The 26,280-nt window shown below is 39.1% G+C and overlaps 1 long non-coding RNA gene across 3 annotated transcripts in view; it reads left to right on the top strand.

The window, feature by feature from the left end:
* Positions 1-26,280, top strand: part of LOC140687804 (uncharacterized) — a 57,816-nt gene that overhangs the window by 18,500 nt on the left and 13,036 nt on the right. The gene's annotated exons all lie outside the window — the stretch shown is intronic.

The raw sequence follows: 26,280 nt of genomic DNA, 5'->3' as shown, positions 1-26,280 counted from the left end.
AAGGCTGATAAACTAGAAGGAGTTGGGAACTCTTTTGGATGAAAACATTAAAATTCTAAAGGTTAAGGAGATAGACTGATATCTGAGATAGTTTGTTATATGAGAAAACAAGATGGAGAGAAGTATATATGATTTTATATTATTTAAGAAAAGGGAGATACACTTACACATATATACATGCTATGTATGTATACCCGTGTGCGTAGAACTATAACTACTTAAATTTTAAAATGCAAAGTTAACTATAAAAGCAGTCTTAAATAACTTCCTGTAGGGAAGTAGTGAACAAGCTCAGGTGGAAGCTGGGCTTTTCTGAATATACCCTGCTTTTAGATTTGACTTTAAAACTGTATATATTTTACACAGTTATACATCAAGCTTAAATTCTTAAAAAGCATTCCCTAAACACTGAACATAAAATAAAACCAATGAACCCAACCCAACTAGAACCAGGTTGGTGGCACAGCTACCTAGAGAGAACCAATTTAAAGTGACTTTTAAAACATGGTAATTTGATAGCCCATCCCTAGTGGGATATGCCTTAAGGACAAAAAAAGAATTGCAAAAAATATCTTAACCTGGTCTCACAAATCCTACGTTTTTGAGGCAGTTTGGAGACCATTACTTTGAGACTTCAGTATACACAGAGGGCCTAAAGTAAGTAAGTAATTCTGTTGGGATTGTCAACAACCGAAATTTTTTGGCATGGTAGAAATGAGATCAATGAGTTAAGTAATAACCCTGTAACCTTTAATTTGAATAGAAACTGTTAGTATAAACTCATGACATGTAATCTTAGCCAACAAACACCATTTTCTACTCTGTCCACTGAAAAAGTCCAGAAACAGTGACTAAGCCAGCAACATCAAGTGCCCAGATGGTGTTCCAAAATTCCATCTCACCTAGGAGGCCACAGGGCCCCTTGGACTACAGCTGTGACAGATCTAGGGCAGGAAAACACACCACCTGCCCTGAGTCACTGAGCTTCCTGCTCTCTGGTGCGACCTTAAAGATTCCCAGGGCTGTGTCCAAAGGCCTTACAAACCAACCTGAAGAGGCTTTCAAAGGCCACTGAAACATAAGAATAGTAACTATGAGAGATTTTAATACATCCAGTATGATTATGCCCACTAGTTCATAACAAAGCTAACAAAACAAAACTTAGTGGTCACGTTTAAAAAAATTCTAGGAAGTCAGTTCTTCTGAAGTCAACCCCTTATCTTCTTCTGCATAACCTGTATCTCCAAGTTCTCAGGTGATTGAAGCACCTTTGTAGAAGAAATGTCTAAAGCTGCTTCCGTTAACGAAGAAGGAGTGATGGCATCCATACATCACCACCGTGCAAGTTCTGACAAATCCATGGACAGAGGCGTGCTGAGCAACAGAGAGAGACAGTCAGACCTCCTGTGCTGTCTTCTGTGAAGAATATTTGCCAGAAAATTGAGCCTGAGTCTGATCAAACTTCTAAGTTCTAGAACTAACCACCAATATGCAGAAGCTGCAAGGGACAGAGGTTTACATGAAATGACACCGCAGAGGTGCAATTATCAAAATTCAGGCTAAGAAATGCTACTGAAAACACAGCCCATTTTCTTCAGTAATTGCAAGGAAAAAGTGTAACAGAGAAGTAGTATATAGGTTAAAAAAATATTTAAAGACCTGCCACCAGCAACTGCAATTTATGGCCTTATGTTGACCCTGAGTCTAACAAGTAGGCTAAACGATCATGAGGTACTTGAGGAAATTTAAACAGTGACTAGACATTTAATTATCTCAGGAAATTGTTGTTAATTTTTAAGATGTGATAATGGTATTTCTTTTTCAAAGAAATATATACTGAATCTTATAGGTAAAAAATAACAATATTCACCATAAACAAATATAACACAATTTGTTTATTATCCTAACAGGTTTTTGGTGGGGGACTGGGGGTTGGGAGTTGGATACAATTATTTTAAAATCCACATGGAAATATAAATGCCTGAATAGCAAAGCAAACTATAAAGAAGATAAATAATGAGAGACTTGCCTTGAACTGAAAGCCACTGTAATAAGAATCACTGTAATACAACCAGCATGGTATTGGCGTAGGAGTAGACAAATCAGTGGAACAGAAGAGCGGATCCAAAAATAGATCTCAGCATATATCATCATTTAATATGTGACAAAGGTAGTATTTCAATTCTGTGGGAAAAAATGGTTTATTTAATAAATAGTGCTGGCATAACTGGCTGTTCATCTAGAACAAAATGAACTTGCATCCCAATTTCACAACAAATCCAAAAATAAATTCCAAGTGGATTAAAAACTTAAATGCAAACAATAAATCTTAGGAGAACACTTAGGTGACTGCATGGAAATGTAGGGGACAGAGAACACCTTTCAAACTAAAATCAGGAACCTGGAAAGTATAAAAGGCAGACATATTTGACTATCTGAAATGTAAAATATAAAACTTATATGGCAGAAGACACCATAAACAAAGTCAAAAGTCAAAATATGCATTTAGAAAAATACATATAATTCAAGTAACAGATAAAGGGTTAATATTTCTTATATGCAACAAATTCTTACAAAGTGATAAAAAAAAGGATAAACCCTTCCAATTTTTAAAGAGGGCAGAGTGTATAAACAGGCAATTCACAGAGGAGCAAAACCGAATGGCTAATAAACATATTAAAAGGTACGCAAACTCACCAGTGGTCAGGAAACTGCAAATTAAAATAATAATGAGACATTACACCCATCAGACAGGCAAAAAATTAAAAAGAATGATTTATCTATTGCAGTCTCATGCATTGCTTGTGAAAATGTGAATTGTTATTGCCTTTTGGAAAAAAAAGACCTAACAGCATCTATTAAAGAATCCACATACCCTTTGACCCAATGATTGCACTGCTGGGAATGTAGCCAGTAGGAATAAAAGAACCAGTATGGAAAGCTATATGTAAACTTACTTATTGCAGAATTATAGTAGCAAAAAACTAAAACAAAGTGAATATGCATCCATAAGGAAATGATTGAATAAATTGTGTGTGGTAGCTACATCATAAAATACTATGCAGCTACTAAGAAGAAGGAATTAGAACTGCTCCCCATGAATTAAAAGAATTTCTTCAGGATGTTGAGTGATAAATGCAAGATGCTGACACTTGTGCATATTATGGTTCCCAGCTATAAACTAGTGTATGAGTGTATGTATGTATGTATGTATGTATGTATGTATGAGCGTGTGTATATGTGTAAATGTATGTATTTGTATGCAAACTTCAGTTTGCTTATGATAACATGAGCTTAGGGAAAAAGCATGAAATGCTCTACAGGGTGTTGTTGACAAAAGCTATGCCAGATTGGGGATGGGGGGGTTAGACTTGGATAGATGCTGGGAAAGGATAAAGGAGAAAATTTTAATTTAAATTTTTTTAACTAGCATGATTATAGCATAAACATACACAAGTATGTGTATATAAAATATATACATGTATAATGTGTGTGTGTACATATGTGATATATATTAAGGGAAAAAGCTAGAGTTGAATCTTTATCAACAAATTTGCAGAGATGTCCATGATATGTTGTTAAATTTTTAAAGGCTGGTAATGTGTATGGTATGATTCTATTTTGTCAAAACAAAGCACATATAAACAAACCACTATAACTGTGGGCTTCATAAATGCTTGTAATACTGAATGAGCCATGAAAAAGATGTGAAGGGATAAATGCCAGGTTGTTAACATTTGTTACCTCAAAGAGGGTTGAGATGGGGATGAAATGATGATTAACTTTTTCCTTTACACATCATTGTACTGGTTTACTTGTTACAATAAAACTGCATTGCTTTATAATTTGAGAAATGTCAAGCAGAGAGAACAAAGAAAAGACCATAGTCTTCCATCTACAGAAGATATTATCTTTCATTATATGTTGAAATATTTTTCTCCCCCTTAAACAAAGTTTCTTTATAGTTGTTGTTTTCTTAATCGGGAATGAGTGTTTAAAGTTTATCAATTGTTTCTGGCATCTATTAAGATGATTGTCTGGTTTTTCTTCTTTGATCAGTTTTGATCATGTCACTTTTCTCTTCAATATCTGTATTTTCCCATTTGGTTATCTTATTCAGCCTCATGGCTTCAGACATCATATATGTTCCAACAACTCCCCAGATGCGTATCTCTGGCCCAGACTTCTCTTCCAAACTCCAGATCCTGGATAACTGCCTATTGACATCTGCAATTGAAAGTCTAATTGATATTTCAAACTCAACATGTCCAAAATGAAACTCGTAACCACCTCTCCCAAATTCCACCAAACTCACTCGACATGCAGCTATCTTTATTTCAGGTGAGGACAACCACATCTAACCAGTGCTCAATGACAGAAAATATGTGTCATCTGTGACTTTCTCCCTCACACTCTACACTCAATGCATCAGGAAGTCCCGTTCATTCTACCTTCAGAATATATTAGAATTGATCACTTTCATTACCACCACGGCTTCCATGCTGGTCAGAGCCTCCATCCTCTCTCACCTGCAATACTGATCATCCTGTGTCTGTTCTTGACCTCCTACTGTCTATTCTCAACATGACCCCCAGAATCAAGCCCTTTATAATGTATATGAGATCACTTCACTCCTTCGCTCAAAATCATGCACTCTTCTCTCCACATCCACACACTTTTCCCTGCCACTGCCTCCATTTCATTTAGATTAAAACCCAAGTTCCGTACAAGGTCTACACAATCTCCCTGCGACCTCTCGACCTCATCTCCATCCACTCTCCTCCTGGCTTACTCCACCACAGCCATTCCAGCTTCCTCGGGGTCCCTAGAACAGGACAGGCACACCTCTCCCACCCTGGAGACTCACTGTTCCTTCTGCTTTGAATGCCCTTCCCCCAGATAGCTCACTCCTCCTCTCAATGAAGCCTGTCCTAACCACTTTATTAAATATCCTGCCTCCTACCCCCCCCACAATGAATCTCTTTTACCCTCATCTACGTTTTCATTTTCCATAGCATTCATCCTCTTCTCCATCCTGAAATGTTTATTAAGTTTATCTTATCTGTCTCAGTCCACTAGAATAGAAGCTCCAACAGGACAAGAACCTTGTTTTGTTCATCAGTGTGCCCCAAATGCCTAGAACACTGCCTGACCCATAAGAGATGCTTGACAAATATTTATTGAGTGAAAGAATGTATCAGTGAATTGCATTCATTAGTTCCAAGCATGGAGCTCCCCCAAACTGGTCCTCTCAATGCTGTGATTCCTCTCTTGTATGTGTTTTGATCTGTAATGTTCTACAGGATTTTTAGATTTCTCTTAAGTGTGACTCTTTTTGCTTTTCCTCTTTTAGGAATCATTCCAAATTTCTGGCTCATTAATGAAGCTTTTTTATTGTTTCCCCACACTGTTATAGATTTTTTTTTAAAGTACCTCTATGGTGATTTCATAGGATTTGGTGGGGGAAGAAAGGCAGATGTGTGTGCTCACTCCTCCCATCCTTGACCTCAGAGAATTGGGAGTTTGTTAGTGTGAGTCAGTCCCTCTGGGTCTAAGTGAATCTGATGAACTTGAGTTACTGGACTTTGGGCCCTAGTGACCCCATCAATACAATGTAGCCTTATGAAGCCTGGCTCGGCCAATAGCTGCCCTTCCTCTAAGATCTCCAGCTCCAGTCCTTCAAATGTAACACTGCTCTCATTAACCAAGATATTATAAAATATGTTTTTCAATTCAGAAAGGAAATGAATTGCAAAAAAAGCTAGATAATAAAAATGAGGTTCTAATGCCTGACACCACATTTCCTTCTTACTAATCAATTCAATCTTAAAATCAAAGATATCCACCCACATCCTTAGGGAACTCATTGAAAATCTTATGCAGCTGAAAAATTTCTAATCTCCTTTTACTATGGCTCTACTAGTCAATTAAAGACTTTTCAGAATGTAAAATATGCATTTTATGTCTATTTTCAAAGTCACTAAAGACCAGATTTTGACCATTGATTTATATGCTGAATATGCCTGCCCTATGGAAAGAAACTTGGTTAATTTGGGAGTTTGGGAGTGTACTAAACTATTTTTATCTAACTTTCCTACCAGCATAGCATTTATAAACCACAGAAAAACATACTTTTTATTCCCTTATTTTAAAAAAATGTATATTCTCAATGCTTTTAGTTTTCTACTTTTACATAATTTCATGACCATGTTGCAGTTGGAGGAAAGTGTTCACTGTGAACCTATTTATCCAAGGCCAAATATGAATTAACATAGATGACAAAATCACAAAAATGTGACCAAAATTGATATTTTTAAAAATGTGACTTGCCCTTTGACTACTAATCCCAGCCAATATTGAGAAGAGACCTTGAGCTATCAACTGAGCCAGCAACCCCCCCGTTGACACGCCGGTTGTCAACTGGATAAATTAGTTTTTCCAGATCTTTGTGTTCAATCAATACACCCATGTCCTTGGCCTCCTGCTAACAGTCTTATCCTTTTCCCTTATCTTCCTCAAGATACGCTAAGTAAGAACTCCCATTTGTAAGCCATTGGTATAAAGGGTTTCTATCACCTTGGGAAAGAAAACCTGTGGGAATGGAGGCCTTCACCTTATTCTAGAGTTTATTCCATTGTTCTAGCACCCTGATAGTAAATAAGTTCTTCCCTGTGCTCATGCAGAATTTTTTATTTTTCTGTAAGCTTGTTTTCTTTTAATCAGAATTCTTGGACATGGAAAATCGTTTTCCTCATCCTCTGTATTATCCTTGGAGACAATGCACACGATCTCTTTTTGGTCTATTCTATTTTAATTTTTACTCATGAAAAAATGGAAACCTACTTTTAATTTCCCATGATTTTTGGATGCTGTTCAGCAATTCCATGTGATTATTGAAATGTGGCCAAAATGGGACCCCATTTACTAGCTCTTTGTTGAGATGGTAGCTTTTGAAAGATTGAAACAATAGGAGAGATTAAACAGGAAATGACAGATTTAACTTTCTAAAAATTTTGAATTTCAGTATCATGAAAATTAATAAAGCTGGCTAGTTAAGTATTTGTACCACATTACAACTGTAGAAAATTCATATCTATACAATCTAAAGAATTTACTTGTATGTAAATCTGCTTATACATCAGACTTGATTTTTAATGAATACTCATATTCATTTTTAATATTTTGATATTTTCATTTAAAAACTTTTTTTGAGTAATATCAAGACTCCAGCAGATACATAAAGCATGAATAGATAATACCCTCATTGGCCAACAGTCACTTTTTCTCAGAATCTAGTATACATGGCCTGTCTTAGAAACCCTCAAGGAACTCCTAGAGAAAGTAAGCTCTTCTTCAAACCCTGTGATTCTATGTTCTATAACACACTGTACTGCTCTTATTATAGTAGTCACTTTATTCAGCAATTATTTATATGACTGTCCTCCCTACTAGAAATGACCACTTTGATACAGTATCAGAGCAGGGACCACGTCTTTGCTTCATTATCTTTTCATTGTCTAACATGGTGTGTGCTACAAGCAGTAGGTGCTTCATAATTGCTTATAGGATGAATTCATTCATGTTAAAATAATTGTAAATAGTAATTATAGAATTATAGAAGAGACCTCCCTTCTCAAGCTCTTAATCAGAGGTATGCAATATAATGCAATATTATTTTGTTCAAGAAGGTTTTAATGTGTTAATGGACATGTGTTCTTTTTGCCTGGGAATTTTAAAAATATGAATATTATTAATAGGTATGGAGAGATAGTTCTCGGGAAATTAATTTATAAAGTCAATATAATGCAAGTCAGAATGCAGGGTTTTTAAAAACTTAGCACACTCATTCTGAAGTTCATCTAGAGAAACAAACATAAGAGCCAGACAAAAAAATCTGCAGATAAAAAGAAATAATAAAGGGAAATATCCCTATCAAACATTTAAATGTTTAATTAAATTACAGTAATCAACATGCTGTGAATTGATATGGAAACAGAAAGAGTCTATTCAATGCATAGAATGGAAAATTCAGAAATGATCAGGAGCAGGGGCAATATTTCATTCCTTTTTATGGCTGAGTAATACTCCATTATATATTTTATATATATATATAATCATTTTTATCCATCTGTGGATGGACACTTAGGTTGCTTCTATGTGTTGGCTATTGTAAATAGTGCTACTGTGAAAAATGGGGTATATGTACCTTTTTGAATTAGAGTTTTTATCTTTTCCAGATATGTTCCCAGGAATGAGATTGCTGGATCCTATGGTAACTCTACTTTTAGTTTTTTAAGGAGCCTCCATACTATTCTCCATAGGAGCTGCATCAATTTACATTCCCACCAACAGTGTAGGAGGGTTCCCTTTTCTCCACACCCTCTCCAGATGAATGCACCTATTTTTAAAAAATCAAAGTTAATGTAAAAAAAAAAAAAAGTCCATGATGTTAAAAAAAAAAAGCCTATGATAAATGAAATACCAAAAATTTAAATCGAGTCCTGCAATTACATGACTTGCCTCCCTCACCTCCCCTAATACTGGTCCCCTTGCATTCTGTCTTTATTTAAAATTTTGGTTTTTTATTAATCATTCATTGTTTTAAAAATTTTTTTTTGTTTTGAAATAATTATGCATTCACTGGAAATTAACAAAGATAGTACAGAGAGAATCTGTGTATCCTTTACTTAGTTTCCCACAATGGTTACATGTCGTATTACCATAGTACAATGTCAAAACCAGGAATTTGACGTCAGTACAATGAGTGTGTGTTGGCCTGTCATCTTACAGCATGTGTAGACACATGTAACTACCACTACAATCAAGATGCTGAATGATCCCATCCCCTGCAAGATCTCCCTCCTGTCTTTTACAGTCACACTCATTCCTTCCTCCGCCCCATCCTTCCTTTCTAGCAAAAACTAGTCTAATTTCCACATCTGTAATTTTGTTGTTTTAAGAATGGAATGGAATATAAATATAAATGGACTCATACAATATGTGACCTTTTGAGACTGGGTTTTTTAATTTAACATAATGACCTTTTAAAATTCATCCGAATTGTTGTGTGCATCAGTAGTTTTTTTCCATTGTGGAGTAGCATTCCATAGCAAGGGATGTTACCATACTATTGTTCAGGGGTTCACCTATTGAGGGAAATTGTTTGTTTCCAGTTTTTGGTTATTACAATTAGTATTGCTGTGAAAAATCATGTCCCAGCATTTGTGAAGATGTAAGTATTCATTTCTCTAAAATAAAAACCTCGGAGTACAATTGCTTTGTTATATCATAAGTGTATGTTTAATTTTTAAGAAACTAACAAACTGTTTTCCTAAGTGGCTGTACCATTTTACATCCCCACCAGCAATATGTGAGTAATCCAGTTTCTTTGCATCCTCTCTGGCATTTAGTGTTTGTTATGGGCTGAATTATGTCTTCCCTAAATTTGTATGTTGAAGCCCTAACCCCCAGTACATCAGAATGTGACTGTATTTGGAGATAGGATCTTTAAAGAGATAATTAAGGTTAAATGAGGTCATTGGTGTGTGGACCGTCATCCAGTAAGACTGGTCTCTTTTTGCAGATTCTAACTACTGTATATAAAATAGATAAACAGAAAGTTTCTACTGTATAATGCAGGAAACTATATTCAGTATCTTGTAGCAACCTATAATGAAAAAGAATATGAAAAGGAATGTATGTATGTATATGTATGACTTAAACATCATGCTGTACACCAGAAATTGACACAACATTGTAAACTGACTATACTTCAATAAAAAATAAAAATAAAAAAGTGCAGGGGAAAAAAGAGAGATTAGGACTAAACAAATACAGAGAAAAAATCATGTGAAAACACACAGCCACCTACCTAGAAGTCCAGGAGAGAGGCTCAGAATGAAATCAACCCTGCCCTGCCGACACTTTGTTCTCAAACTTCTAGCCTCCAGAACTGTGAGAAATAAATTGCTGTTGTCTTCAGCCACCCAGTCTGTGGTATTTGTTACGGCAGTTTAGTAAACGAATGCAGTATTGTCACAGTTTTTTATTTTAACCGTCTGACAGGTATGTAGTGACATCTCATTGTACTATTAATTTGCATTTCCCTAATGGCTAATGATGTTGAACATCTGCTCATGTGCTTATTTGCCACTTGTATATCCTTTTTGGTAAAATGTCTCTTCGTGTCTTTTGCCTGCTTTCTAATTGGATTGCTTGTTTTCATAACGTTGACTTTTAAGTGTTCTTTGGATAGTCTAGAAATGAGACCTTTGTCCAGTATGTGATTTGCATATATTTTCTCCCAGTCGGTAGCTTGCTTTTTCATCCTCTTACCAGAGTCTCTCACAGAGGACATTTTAATGTTGATAAAGTCCCATTTACCCATTTCTTCTTTCGTGGGTTGTGCCTTTGGTGTTATATCTAAGAACTCTTCACTAAGTCCTAGGTCCTGAAGATTTTCACCTATATTATCTATTAAACATTTTATAGCTTTATATATTACATTTAATTCTATGATCCATGTTGTGCTAATTTTAAATAATGTGTGAGGTTCAGGTCAAGTTTTACCTTTTTTTTTCAATTCCCATTATTTTTGGCTCTTGGGGCAATGTCATTTTTTTTCAATATGAAAAAAAGCAGCAAGTTCAACACAAAATAGAAATCTGAAATGTAGAAATAGGATGAAACCAAGGTTGGTGGGGGGAGGCAATGGCAAAAGTAAGAGATGAGATGCTGCCGAGAGATGGAGGGTACCCTGTCCCCTTTCTGGGGAATGACAGACATTTAGGCAGTAGCACACATCTTTCCAGAAACATACAGAGGGCTGACTTTTTGTTTTTGAGAGGTTTTTTTTTCTTGAGGGAGGGGGAGCTATTTTTCGCTTATGGATAGCCAGTTGTTCCAACACCATTTAGTAAAAGGACTATCCTTCCTCTGTTGGATTGCATTTGACCTTTATCAAAAATTAGTTGACTGAAAAAAAAATGAATTGACTGTACTTGTGTGGGGCTATATCAGGGTTCTCTATACTTTTCCACTGATCTGTATTCCTGTCCGTCTGCCAAAAACCACACGGCCTTGATTACTATATCTGTACAGTAAACCTTGAAATCAAGTAGAGTGATTCATCCCATTTTATTCTTATTCTTCAGAATGGTTTCAGGTATTCTACTTTCTTCACCTTTCTATATAAATTTTGGAATTGTCTACCTACAAAAAATCTTGCTAAGAATTGCATAAAAGCTGTATGTCAGTTTGGAGAGAATTGACATCTTTAATATGTGGAGTCTTCTGATCCATGTATATGGAAAGTCTCAATATTTATTTAGGTTGTCTTTGATTTCTTTCATCAGAATTTTGTAGTTTTCAGTATACAAGTTTTGTACATCTTTTGCTAAATTACGCCTAAGTATTTCATTTTGGGGGAGCAGCTATAAGTGACGTATTTTTAATTTTGGTTTCCACATTTTCACTGCTAGTAGGTACACAATTACTAGTATCTCTACTAGAATAAAATTTATTTTGGTATGCTGGTCTTGTATCCTGCAACTTTGCTAAAATAGCTTATTTGTTCTAGGAGATTTTTGTAGAATTTTTGTGATTTCTTTTCTGTACATCATCACGTCATCTGCAAACAGGAACAGTTTTATTTCTCCCTTTCCAGCTGTTGCTTTTTTCCCTCTATTACACAGGCTAAACTCTCCAGGACTACAGTGAATAGCAGTGGCAAGAGTGGGCAGCATTGTTATCTTCCTGATGTCTTTCACTATTAAATATGATGTAAGTTGTAGTGTTTGTAGATGTTCTTTATCAAATTGAGGAAGTCCCCCTATATATTCCTAATTTCAGGAGTGTTCTTTTTTATCATAAATGGGTGCTAAATTATGTCGCATGTTTTTTCATCATCAGTTGATACCATAATGTGATTTTTCTCCCCTAGCCATTTAATAGTCCCACTTAATCATCATGTATAATTCTTTTTATATATTGCTGAATTTTATTTGCTAATACTTATTAAAAATTTTGTATCTATGTTCATGAGAGATCTTTGTAGTTTTCTTTTTTTGTACTGTGTTGTCTGGTTTTGGTATCAGGATAATACTGCCATCATACAGTGAGTTGGGAAGTGTTCATTCTTTTCTAGTTCCCGGAAGAAATTATGGGCATTGGTGTTGGTTCTCCCTGCATTGATTTTTTTGCATTAGTGATCTTTTTAAATGTTGCATTTAAATCTTGTTTCTCTTGATTACTCATTTTTTTAATGCCACATTAAATTTTGCACCCAAAGTGAATCCCTCACTTGCCTCACTCTAATACCAGCATGGTAAGCCATAAAAAGGTTACATTTAGCCTAGTAAAACCCCCCTGAAATGCTATTCTGAGGAAATCATGGAGAAAGAGGTTAAGGGTATGTTCACGTACATACTTCACTATCTTTAAACTGTGTGAAATTATGAAAACTTGTATGAGAAAATTTAGGTTATAGGTGACCCTTTTCTTAACGTATTTTAAAAATACTTTTATAGTAATGTTTTAATAGTAAATGCATTTAGTTTTTTTTTTTTTTTTACAACTTCAGGAATTATTTTACCATTGCAAAATATAACAGGAGGTAACAGGAGGATGACTGGACCTTTGCAGCTTAACACAATTGTGAAATAAAAAGGACACTCCCCCATCCATACCTTCCCTGAGGAAATGGCTTCAGTAACTAAATTCTAATCAACTGCTGGTAACTTTCTTTTGCCCGTACAGGAAAACAAAATGAATTAAAAAAAGGGAATTTTCTCTCCAAAGACTAAAGTTCTGGATTCATATGCTTTTTCTGCTTTATCATCTTTATCTGCAATGGGACATATTTCCCCTTCCTGTCTCCTTTGGCCCCCTACACGGAATTCCGGATTATGGTGAGGTGTGTGGGAATACAATGGGATGAAAGCCAGGGGAGTCGCTTCCCTCAGCCATTTGCACAGCCACCTACGTGGCTAAGGCGCTCATCATCTCTTCCCTAGAATATTGTAACAGCCTCCAGCGGGCCTCCCTGCCTCCAGCCTGTTCTCTTTCCTGTTCATTTTTTCTATATAGCTATTGCAGTTTTTTTTTTTCAAACACATGCATTTGATCATGAGACTTCCCTATTTAAATCTTTTTGTGGTGATTTCCTCCTGTATAAGGGATGAAGTAAAACACAAGACCCTTTATAAGGCCCAGCCACTCCAGCCAGCGTGCTTTTTTCTATCTTCACCCTCATGAAGCCTAAAGCCATTGAACTACTCGGAATTTCCTGAATAATCCAAGTATTTTTGCTTCATTCTCGTAATTTCCCTCTAACGTTAACTCTCCTCACTCCTATGACAAAAATTTAGTTATTTTTCAAGACAAACTTAAAAATATCACCATTTCAGAAAGCCAATTATTCTCCTCCCTCTCCTCTTTCAAAGAAAATTAATCACTCCCTTTGTCATGTCCCAGTGTCCTTTACCCTATCACCTGTGACCTTACCTGCCTAATCAGCAAGTGTAACACACTTTCTGATAAATATACTAATGAGGACAATCAGACAAAATTCTTTAAATTAAGACTACATTGCACATTTGACAATATATTATAATCACGATATATTTAGATCTAAATCATGCTCCCCATAAGCACATTTGATGGCATAATATCATCTTGATTTTAAGACACTATTGATTTTAAGATGGCATATTTATTTACTAATGAATTTTTAAAAAGACTATTAATCTACATCAAATTTTTAAACTGTCAAATGTATCCAGATAATTACAATTTACTTTTTTTGTTTAGTTTATAGAGTTGGAGTGTAAGTGTTCGACATAATGAGACTCTAAGAGTCCTTCTGAATCATACTTCATCACCTGCAGTCTGCATGGCATTGTGGTTTATATCGTGATCATTTGGTAATCTTTGCTGGTGATAGTGAACTCTTTAGCACCCTTAAATCCAAGACCATTAAGTCTTGAAGTCTATTAAAGATAATCACAGTTTCGTTTCTTATTTGGTTAGACTCAGAGTCTTGGTTCCCATTTAATTAAATGATATATTGCTGGAAGTTAAATGGTTTCTCTTTAAGTGACAGGAAGCTTTGAACAGAGAGACTTCTAAAGCCTGAGTGATAATCCTTCATGGTGCTTGAGTTGCTCACACCTGTCTGTCCCAGGCTTTAAAGTTCTATCAGCTATATTCCTGAGAGACTTGCCCATTTCTACTGCCTTTAATTGCTTTGCTTGTTGAAGAGAAACATTTTTCTATTTGTTCAATTTTGTTTGTTTGCTTCATCGTAACATAATCTTTTGGGAGGCACTTAAGCAACAATTAGGAATGCAAAGTTTAGTTACAATTTTATCACCAATGCAAATAAATGTGAGAAAATGGTAAATATATGCACTGTGCATCACTAAATATTCCTGTGTTTGGACCTTCTCACTTGTGTTACCCCAGGCGGTGACAGTTCACTTTTCTGCCTGGCAGCTGGTAGGTAGAAAAGCAAGGGTTGGCATTGATTGTAAAGGCACATTTCATTTCCAGAAATATCAAAACTTAACAAACATTTGCATTTATTGTCACAAGTTAAGGTAGTTTTTCATGTGTTTGTGCCCTCAACCAGATTATAATAAGCTCCTCAGTCCTGTTTTTTTCTAATCCATCTCTGTGTCCCTAGAGTCCAGTAGGGTGCTTGGTCTGAATAAGGTGCTCGATAAATCCTGTGGAATGAGTGGGAAAATGCAGACCAGAAACTAGGAGGTAACTAAAGACAGGTGTTCGTGTATGTTATTTACTTGGACCGACATAGGTTTGAAGGGGGGCGAATCTCAGTTTATTCTTCCTTGTTTTGTGAATTGTGATAGAGATGTTTTGTTCCTCAATTTTAAGAATGTTTTTCTCCAAGAGGTAAAAAGTCATGTAAATGGACAGAATTTTCTTGCTTAAATTGTCCGTGAATCTTTGGAATGTGCTTCTACTTCTCTGATAGGGAACAGTTCACAAACAAGTAAATAAACAAGTAGCAAGCAAGTGTTCACAGGACATTTTAGAGCTATCTGATAGTCCTTAGGTCCAGAGATTGATTTTCCAAGGAAATGTGTGCTGAAGACTGCGCTTTTTTATTGAATACATGTACTTGTATCGTATCGAGGCTAGTAAAACTGTTCTTGCTTCACATAGTGGATTTAAATAAACCGGTATTTCATGGAGCTATTTAAGGAAACTTCTCTACTGTTCAGGGTTAGGACTAGATGCACTGTCAGCCCAGAGGCTCTTCAAAGTGGGAGGTGCGAAGAAATTGACACAACATTGTAAACTGACTATATTTCAATTTAAAAAAATAAAAGGAAAAAAGAAAAGAAGAAGAGGGAGGCATGAAAAACCTGGGAGTGGGGTGTTCTAGTTATGCATTGCTTATAACAAACTATCCCAAACGTATTGACTTAAATCAGCAATCATTTTATTATATCTCATGATTTTGTGCATGAGGAATTCAGGCAGGGGTCAGCAACAGCGCTCCGTGTGGCATCACGTAGGATCCCTTGGCAGTGTTTGGTGGGAGGAGGCTGGGCAGGCCAGGAGGGTACAAGTCAGCTTTGCTCGCACGTCTGGGCAGGCTTGGTGGGTCAGATGAAGGTTCAGCTCAGCGGGGACTGTCCACTGGAGCACCTTCGTGTGGTTTTTCTATCATGGTGGCCTTGGGGTAAACCCTGGATAGTTTGAGGGAATTCTGAACGTGAATTCTTGGATTGTTACTGTGTTGTCACTCTTTCACTTGGACAAAGCTGTTTTTCAGGAAATACCCACCTGGCATGTGTCTGTATTCCACTCTGCCCTAATTTACCCAGCTCCCCTATGTGTTGAGCTCATTGTGCATTGAGGTCAGAAATGAATCATTTGGGCAAAACATGTTATCCCCTCTTCTCCAGAGTCTGAAACACACACATTCCACCCTATGCATCATCTGACCTGGATAGTGGCTCTTAACATGTTTTGCCAAATGGAATTCATATCTGACTCCTCTTGCAAGGCTAATTTCACTCAGAAAAAGAAATAACTTTTAATTTTAGGGTTATTATATTTGATGAGATTAATTATCCCCTACTTTTAAAAATGCATATTTCAGTGGATAACAAGGATGTGAAGAAATGCATAAAGGAAAAAATAAAATATGGGAAAAAATACAGTTGTTTGTTTGACTTTGAAAAGTGCCAATGTCCTTTCTTTTGCTGCTTCATGGTCCTATGGACCATTTTAATTTAAAGTTAGGTTTACTGAGGTAATAATTGACATGCAGTAAAATTTGCCTATTTTAGTGTAGAGTTCTATGAGTTTTGACAAACAAATGTGCTGTGTAATCACCACAATCAAGGTATAGAGCATTTCCATTCCTTCCTCAAATTCCCTAGAGCCCATTGAAGCTTACCCCTTCCTGTATCCCCAGGCCCTAAAAATCACTGATCTGTTTTCAGGCTCTATATTTCTGCCTTTTCCAGAAAGTCATATTAATGGAACATTACACTGTGTAGCCTTTTGAGTCTGGCTTCTGTTACTCAGCTAATACATTCAAGATGCACCCACGATGTGCCTGTACTGGTGGTTTGTCCTTTGTCATTGCTGAACAGTATTCCATTGTGTGCATGTACCACAGTTTGTTTATCCATTCACAGTTGAAGGACATTTGGGTTGTGTCCAGGTTTGGGTGTTTATGAATCAAGCCACTATAATTATCTGCATACAGATTTTTATATGAACATAGGTTTTTGTTTCCCTTGGGTAAATCCTATGGGCCATTTTCTTGGCTCCCCCAAATTCGTCCAGCTGTCTGTCTGCCCTGTCCTCAGAACCCCAGCCTGGAGAGTCGAGCACCATTCTTACTTTGAGCAAAGATGTGTGAGTTCTAGAGGCAAGGACAGTTTCAGAATTTAGGTCTCTAGACAGCTGACAGACCCTCTGAGGATGCAGGGAAATAAATAAAATGCAGAGAAATAGATGGGTGATGGATGGATGGAGGGAGGAGAAGTGGGGGAAAATAAGGTGTGTGAGCACGAGACAGGTCTCCCACGTCAGGTACTGTAATTAAGGGCTGCTTCTTCATTAGTCGCCCAGCTGCCTATAAAATTGAATTGTGTCTCTCTGCTTATAAACTGGAATTGTGACTCACTGAATTATGATTTGCTTAAATCCGCTCTTGCCATTTGTGCGTAGGAGCTAATGTATTGCAGCTGATACCTGGACTAAAGTGAGATGATTAGGAGGTTTTTGGTCATCGGAGATTTCTATTAATAATTCTGTTTGAAGAACAATAGTAGCTAACACTGAGCACTTGCCGTGTACCAGATACTGTTCTAAGGACTTTACATATTCGAACTCATTTAATCCTCCTGACAACCTTAAGAGCTAGCGATAATTTTCCCCACTTGACAGATTTTATAGAATCTGAGGCACAGAGAGATTGAGGACTGTAAGCAAGTGGCAGCGCTGGAGTCAACACAGGCCACCTGGCTCGCGACCCAGTTGCTTAACCACTAGGCTATCCTGCCCCTACATGTCGGCCAGGAAGAGCCAGCACTGGGCATGCCTTCTCCGGTCTTCATACTGGCCCAGCAAGGTGACTCTTACTATCCCTATTTTTATAGACAAGGGAATTGAGACTCAGGGAAATTAAGTAACTAGGTCAAGGCCCCTGGCTGGTGGGTCATGGAGTTGGGAAGGGAATCCAAGTTAATCCACATGCTCTCCACCACCTCTCCTTGCCTCTAATAAAATCCTTTGGTTTGCCTTGGACTTGACCTAAGTTGAGAGGCTGTCGAAGATGTGAAATGAAGATGAATCTGTCTGTGTCTCTGTTAGCCTGCTGTCCAGGCTCAGCGCGTGCTGCCTGCGCATTCCTGCCGGGAGCTGGCTCCCTGCAGCCTGCTGGCCCTGGAGAGGAGCTCTGTGGGGACCAGGAGGCCGATTGTAAAAATATTCTGATTTTTACCAGGCCTTTTCTGAAATAATAAACTCCCCTAGGAAAGTTGGGGGAAAAATCACACACACACACAAAAATACTTGTTGAAGGTATATTTATAATATATGTCTTTTTGCATTCATTTGACTCAAATTTCCTTAATAGGCTGCTTATTCTGGGCATCATGCTTGCTCTAATTAGTTTTTTTTTTTTTTATCATGTGATGGTTGGTCTCTGGAGATGAGAGAGCTTAAAAGCCTGAGCGGCAGCCACGGCTATAGAACCACCAGCTCGTCATTGCCTTGGCTGTACTTCTGTGAGGTGGAGGGGAGGGTGGCCTGGTCCTTGTAAGTCTTACCTTGCACAAAAATGCCCTGACATGGGGGATGCTTGGGTTTTACTATTTATTTTATCATCATTGGGCATATTCTTCGTGCTCAGCTCTGTGTTCAGCACTTTTGGACATTTGCTATCTCTAGTTGCCGCATCTGTCTCCCTACTGAGCTGAGTTCCTGAGTGTAGGGAAATATGTCATCAAGGATGAATTGGATCTGGTTTTCTATCATCCAGTAGCCCCGAGCTTAGTATGAGAAACCGACATATATATAAATAATCTGAAAACATGGCACACTGTGATGGTGCAATAGTATCATAACAATAATAATGAACATTTAAGGAAAGAGTATTATCGTCCTGGCACCGTGCTAAATCCTGCACGTGTTCATATGCATCTTTAATCCTTAGTGAAATCAGTGCTGTGGCAGTTATCTATTACTGTAATAATGCTGGATAACAACCATAAAGCATCAGTGGCATGTGGCAACATTTATTTTTGCTCCCAAGTCTGAGCATTGGCTGGGAGCTTCCGCTTCTGGGGCAGCTAGCTGTTGGCTGAGGCACCTCAGCTGAGTTCACGTGTGCATCTGGGTGGCCAGGGCTAGTTGGTCTAAGAAGGTCTCAGGTGAGATCATTGGCCTCCGTTTTACTCTGTTTCTCCTCTTCCAAGAGGCTAACTCTGGCCTCTTCTCATGACAGAGACAGGATGCCAAGAAGCATGTGGAAGTACACAAACCTTTTGAGGCTAAAACTCGAAACTGGCACACAGTCAATTCTGCTGCATTTGTACTTGGCCAAAGCAAATTTACAAGGGTAACCTAGATTCAGGGAATGGGGGTTAGGCTCTACCTCTTGATGCTGCAAAGTTATTCTCTTAAAGGCATGGGTACCAGAGTGGTGAAGGAGTATAGCAGACATTTTTGTTATCTTACCGCAGGGACTATGATCATCTCCATTTTACAGATAAAGAAACTGATGCATGGAGAGGTACCCAAGCTCACACAGAAAGTAACTGCATCATAAGCAAAAGGGCTACAGAAGTATTGATGAAGGAAGAGATTGATGCTTTTATTAAAGACTTGAAGTCTTCTTTGGTGTGAGGATAAATCAGAACTGGGGCACTGTATCAGATGCTGTTGATGTCTTGCCCCGGTTCATACCGGGACCACCTGTGAGTTCACCGGCAGCTAAGGGGGACAGCCTGCCAGCTTCTCACTTCAAGGGGCTCTCTGCTCCTCTGCTTAAGGCTTTTTCCAGGGTCATCAAAGTTTGTTCTGTCTACTTGCAGGGCACCCTGCAAGTGTCAGAGGTAATGCCCCACCGGGGCAACCCTCAACCAATGTGGGATAGGAGCTGAGAAATCAATACCCCAGCTTCCCCAACCTGGGTGGACTAATTCTGTGGCACATTTTACAGAGTTCCTCAGATGACCCCCCCCCAGAGACTGAGCCCAGGTTACTCTCAGTAGTAGCCCGCTCATTAACACACACCTTATCACTGTCCTCTTTCAAGGAAGCCACCTGCATCCAAGCCTTTGTCTTAGCCACTTTTGCAAGAAATCAAACGAAGACATCTTGAAGAATGGACAAGATATTGACAGATAGGGGGGAGCCTAGTGCACTGTTCTGGGTAGAGGATCTCATATGACAAGGTCTTGAAGCTTTTCTCAGCTAGTCTGTTTTGTTTGTCCAGAAGTGCTTTTCAGAACAAGGGACTGATTTTGTAACATGTAAAGCAAACATGTCAGGTACTGCTTTCTAAGTTACTCATTAGGCACATTAACTTTTTTTTCCTTCTCAAAAAATTAACTTTTCTAGTTATAAAAGAAATGCAGGCACATTGCAGAAAAATTGGAAATGCAAAAGAAAATAAAAAGAAGGAAGAAAAATACATAATCCTACACACAGAGGCAAGTCCTACTACATTTTTTCCTATATTTTCTTTTGAGTGTTCTTGTAATATGTTTCATGTATACTATATATTCAGTTTGGGATTTTTCTTTTCCACTAATATAAAAGCAAAAGCATTTTATAATATTATTCATAAATTTCCAGAAATCTACTTTTAATGGCTGCCCTATAGTACAGCATGTGAATGGGGCATAGGTTTACTTAATTGTTCCCCAAGCTCTGGACAGTATGTCTAAATTTTCTTTGTGCAAATAATACTATATTTACATCATTGTGTAATCACATTTTATGTTAATTTCAGATTATTCCTTTTAGGAATGATTTCTGGAAATAGAATTAGTAGGTTACAGGGTTTAAACATTTTCACAGGCTTTTGACCATCAAAATCTTAACTTTAACATTTAGGTTTTGAACTTCTAAATAGATAGGAGCTGCTTTTGCCCAGCACAGGTATCTATCTTAGTACCTGAAGAGGTTTTATTTTATTAAGGAATTATTCATACAGTCAACTTATATTTATTGAGCACCTATTATGATCAGGCATGATTCTAGATACTAGAGATACCAATGAACAGCACACACACAAATCCCTGCCCTGGGCGAGTACAAGATGAGCCTCAAACATCTGATGAATACTAGAGAGTAAGGAAGTGCTTAAAAAACGATGAGTCCATGTCATGAGGGCCCTGCTTGAAAGGGTTCCCACCAGCAAAATCTGGTATAATTTGAATACCAAATAATTAAGGAAAACAGTGAGTTATAAGGATTGAAAAAATAGAAATTGATGAATCCATTGTAATAATAAGTAGATAAACAAACAAGGGAGAAAGGATGGCTCTTGCTTATAGCAAAATGCTGAGGTCCCCACCAGTAAATGGGCAGGGGTTGCTGAAGTTGGAAATTGCCATTTTATTACTATCATAATAAAGATTGGCTTAGGCAAGAATCATTGATGGATTATAAATCTAGGAGGCAATTTTCATAAGGAACAGGAGATTTGCACGGTCTTTGGTGTCTCTCTAGAGATTGGGCATCAGTTGAGAGGGAAAGAACAGTAACTACACAGTGTAGAAACAGGACAACACCTCGACTAGACGATAAAAACTGGTATCACCCATGTGGGGCAGGGGGATGGTGTGTGCTTCCAGATGTCATTCATTGAGATGGACACATGGCATCAGTGATGTATCCTGACTGAGAATGCCTCACCTGAGTATACCCATGAGAAAATATCAGACCAAGCCCAAATGAGGAAGGTTCCATTGAGGGGCAAAGAGAGAGCGAGAGAGGGAGAGAGAGAGAGAACTACTATAGTCTTCAAAATGTCAATGTCATAAAATACAAAGAAAGGCTGAACTGGGTGGGGGAAATGCTATAAAGAAGAGTATTAGGTCAGTTGACATTATTGGGTCAATTATGAATTGGAATACGCTAAATACATTAGATAAAAGTATTTTATCAGAGTTAAATCCACTGAAGTTGATAACTGTGGTATGATTATTTAGAAGAATATCCCAATTGTTAGGAAATACACACTGAAGTAATTAGGGGTAACAGGCCATGATGTAGGCAACCTACTCTCAAATGTTGAGAAGAAGTATTATATAATTATATAGTATGGTTTTATAATTAAAATAATAACATATGTTTTATACATGAGAGGGAGGACGTAAATTATATGCATATGGGTAAAATGCTAGCACTAGATCAGTCTGGGGATAGGGCTCATGGGTGTTCTTTGTACTACTATGCTTGCCACTTTTCTGCGTTTAGAATGATTTCCAAACAAAAACTTGCATGCGTGCACACACACACACACACACAACTTGGATCTCATAGCACCTACATACATTCATTAAGATTACAAAAAGATTGGAAGAGAATAACTGAATCCCCACACTGGAATGAAACCTGTGTTTGAACACTTTACTAAATATGTGCTTACGCATAATCAGCCTTCCAGTATCACCTTGCAGTACCCTCTCTCCAGGATGGGCTGGGTCCTTAACCTGTGGGTTGAGGTCCTCTGTCTGTGCCCCACTTCTCCATGGTTATATCCACAACATCTCGTCCCCCTAGTGTTCTGCACGGTGATTTTCCCATTTCAGGGCTATGTTGACTGGGTTCCAGCTAGGACAGTGGAAACCTTCTGGGTATTAAAACAGAGGGAGTTTAATGTGGGGAATTGGTTACATGGGTGATGGAAGAGTTGAGAAGAGAGAGAGTTCAGGAGATTGAAGCGACCCAAAGGTTTGCAATGGCAGAAAGCCACTGCCACCTCTGAGCTGGAGAGACAAAGAGAGAAGGCACTGTTGCTGGAGCCCAGGGGCTTGGGTCACCTGGTGGACGCAGGAACCACCACAAACCTGTCTGGCAGGAGCTAGCAGCTCAGACACAGCCACTGCTGGAGGAATGTCCAGTAAAGTGAAGTCCCTGCTTCTCCCTTCCTCTGGCTCCATCTCCCATGACTGCCTCCCCATGGCTGAACACAGGGCACCTTGGGAAATGCAGCTTGCCAGAGTCAGCCCATCTCTCACTCTCTTAACACACACATCTTGTGGGATGTGGAGCAGAACTGGGGAAGGATGAAAATGGATCCGAGCACAGCCACTCCTGTGCCCTTATTGCTATTTGCATATAATTCTTGGCATTTGCATGCACAGTGTTCAAAATCCCCTTTATGTATTATCTCTAGGGAGGCTTGGCTTCTCTCCTGTCTTTTTTTTTTGGTAAATTTCTGGTCTAAGTTCTTGGGCCTGTGACTCCTTTTCTATTCTAAGCCCTCTGTTGGCCATGATTCCTCTCAAGCCAGCCTGGGTTAGCCATGGTTTCTGCAGCCAAGCAGATCCCTTTGAAGTCCTGCATAGTTTTTGCGCTAATGTTTATAGCGAGGCTACACCTTTAGGGGTGCTAATCATGCACGTCTCACTCTCTCTCTGGTCTAGTTGCTGTTTCCCAAACACTGTCTGAAATCACATGCGCAGGATTTTAACCATCTTTGGTGGGAAGAGTCTCTTTTCACTTGCAACCTGGCCCAAAAGCAGAGTTCCCCAGTGGGTGGTGCTAGGGTGCGTCCTGTGTCCTGTTACTGGAAATGGCCCCGCATCACCGCTTAGGGACACCGCTGCTATGAGCGCTTTGTGCCCAATAGCTTTCTGTCTGTGCTTTTTTGTGGCCTTGTGTCTAAGAGCAGAAATGATGGAACTTGGCTTCCCATTTTTCCTGGAAAATTAATTTATTCTTTCTATACCCACACATAGGATGGCCAGAATATTTGAAACAGGCACATATTGGAAGTAGCCCTGGGGGAGGGGCAGGTAAGCACCCTATCTCAGAGTGACTAAATGTCAACGATCTAGAAGTCCCTGATTCTCTCAGACTGCAGTCACCATGACTTTAAAGATTTAAAGCAGATCAGATTCCCATTTAACTTTTGTGAATCGGCATCCCTCCCAACAAATCGTACTATTTCATGCTTCCATTTGATTCTCAATCTCCAGTCTATGTTCTCTTTCGAGGGGTATGCTGTTCCTTTTCCACACTGCCCAACTGATGTCATTCTTAACATCATGAACGTCCTTGACATTGGGAGCCATGTATTTCAAAAGCCCTGTCCTCACTGTGGCCAGAGAAATGAAGCCGTGTTGTGTTCAGGTTTACCTGCTGTTGCACTAGTATTGCTTACTCAAGTGCATGCACGTCCCTAAAACCCCGCATTGATACAGGCATCACAAAACTTTACGGGGATTTTGAAGTTATTGGGGCTGTGTTAACTCAATATAGCACATGCACATGTGAGTGCACATACATGCATACACACCCCAACTTAGAATTAAACATTAAACCTCCCTATGCTAAAGTCCGTTGGCCTTTCTTGTACCATGAATTCCTTACTGGACAGTCTTCCATATAAAATATGGTCCAACCCCATCTTCTCCCTTTGTTCCCTTTTTACATCTCTTCTTTCTTACTTCCTCGTTTTTAGAGGATAGCCTCCAACCCAGCCACCCTCCTTTTGTATTTTCCTAAGCCAGGTGATTCACTCCTCCCAATGGGATTACTGTCTCCAGTCCAAGCAGACCAGACTCCAAGTGCTAGCCTTCCATAACCAGAATGGCTCATCAGAATTTCCCCTAAATAAGAGAGGTTCTCTCTCTCAGAACCCTACCAGCTGTTGGCTGCTAATGTGTTTTTAGAGATGGAGTGGAATTGGGGTTGGGAGGGGAGAACACAGGAAGAGGGTTCGACAATAGGAGTCCCTTGTGAAGGGGGTAAAATAAACATGCTAAACTTGAGAATAATCTGGACAATTTCCTGCTCTCCCAAATATCCACCTCACAGCCTCTAATTCTGTGCTTTGTTCTTTTGGATTCTGAAAGCTTTTTGGTCTTCAGTAATTTCCTATTAAAATGCAAATACCTACTGGGAGTTGTTAAGCCTTATCAGTTAATAGTTGACTGTTGCATGAGCCGAGGATCCTGCTTTAATGGGCCTGGGGTGGCAGCGGGATGGGGTGATATTGTGGAAGGACAAACAGATTCAGGAAGAAGGGGAGAGGATATTTATTGAAGGGGTCATTTTGTGGTCTGTCTTATATTTTGACCGAATGAACTCCGCTCACCATTATCCACAGCCCTTTTCTTTGTCTTCTCAACAGGAGAAGTTTTAAAGTGGTTGGTTTGTTTCTCTTTGACCCAAGCGTAAGTTGAATTCAGCAGGATGCTTCTCTACTTTGCCATGTCTAAATTAGAAAGAGTAAAAGTAATGCAAGGAAATAGCTACTACGGAACCCCTCTCCGTTTAAATTTAGCTCCTTTTGATGGCATCAGCCCCATGACAAACACGTGGCCTTGGTGGCTTAGTGGGTGGCAGCAAAGCCTGGACATGGCCAGGATGTTGGGTGCGCTTCCTTCGTGGCAGGAGGTAAGCCGAATTCCTACCACCGGACTTGCCAATGTACGCGCGTCGGCAAGGGCGAAAAAGAGCGCGGATGCCCACTGCCGATCATCCCAACTGCCAGGAAACCGCAGAAAGCCGGCGCAGCCTCCAGGGGAAATGGAGGTACCGTCAGCTGAGTTTCACAGCCTTTCACTGAAGCGCCTTCTCCATCACCTGTGCGCTCTCTACCTACTGCGCGTGTCTTCTGTCCCCTGCTGGACTGCAAGGGTCTTCAGCAGGAGCCAGGCTGCTTCATCTTCACGTGCAAGTCCGAAATGCTTTCAGAATAAATGCATTTGTAAAGAATAAGCAACAATGCAGAATCATTCTGAAGCAGAATTTGGAAATAAATGAAGACTTTTCTATCCTCCCATCCCTTTTCTCCAGAATTGTTTTCTCTTCTAGTTGTGATATTAAAATATATAACAACCAGGAAGGCACCAGAACTAATCAATCAGAATAGAAGCAGGCTTGCTTAGAAGCTAGGTCCTGGGGCCACCTGCTGCGTGGCATTAACCCTTTAGTTCCTGGAGCATTAAGTTCCAAGGGAGAGACTGGACTGGGAAACGTTTGCCCAGTTGGCTCAGGGTAGCATCAATTTACCTACCAATGTGGAAGCGTTCCAACATTTTTAACAACCTTGTGGCTATCTATCCTGGTGGGTCCCACCTGAATACCAGTCCTGCTCCTTTCCTGGCTCTCTGCTCTCAGCTTCAAAGCTGGGGTGATCTGAGCCTGTGAAAGCTCTACCTCGCATCGGCCTGTGCTCTTTGGGGCGTGGGGTCAGTGAGCTCAGTCCTAGAGCAGGTGTAGGGGTCATAGTGAAGAGGCCCAGGGCTCAGAGGGCACAGTCTTAGTGGCTCTGAGCTGGCAGGACAGGCCACAGCCTTTCCTCAGGCCCAGCAGGCGTGGTCATTAGCTTTGGTGCCAAATTCTCTGTGGCCTGTGACAGCCCCAGGGAAAGGCTTCCTATGACACTGAGATATCAGCTTTCTATTTCTATTTTTTGCCTTGCTTATTCCCACTATTGAAGAAAAAAAATACTTTCCCTTCTCCCCTCACCCTCATCCCTCTAAAAAAAAACCGTCTTTTGGCAAACCCAGTTCTGCTGCTTGCTGAGGAAAGTGGAGGAAGGTT

The sequence above is a fragment of the Vicugna pacos genome, chromosome 2 (genome assembly GCF_048564905.1).
Source record: "Vicugna pacos chromosome 2, VicPac4, whole genome shotgun sequence".
NCBI lineage: Eukaryota > Metazoa > Chordata > Mammalia > Artiodactyla > Camelidae > Vicugna > Vicugna pacos.
This window is presented reverse-complemented; position numbering and strand designations above follow the sequence as displayed.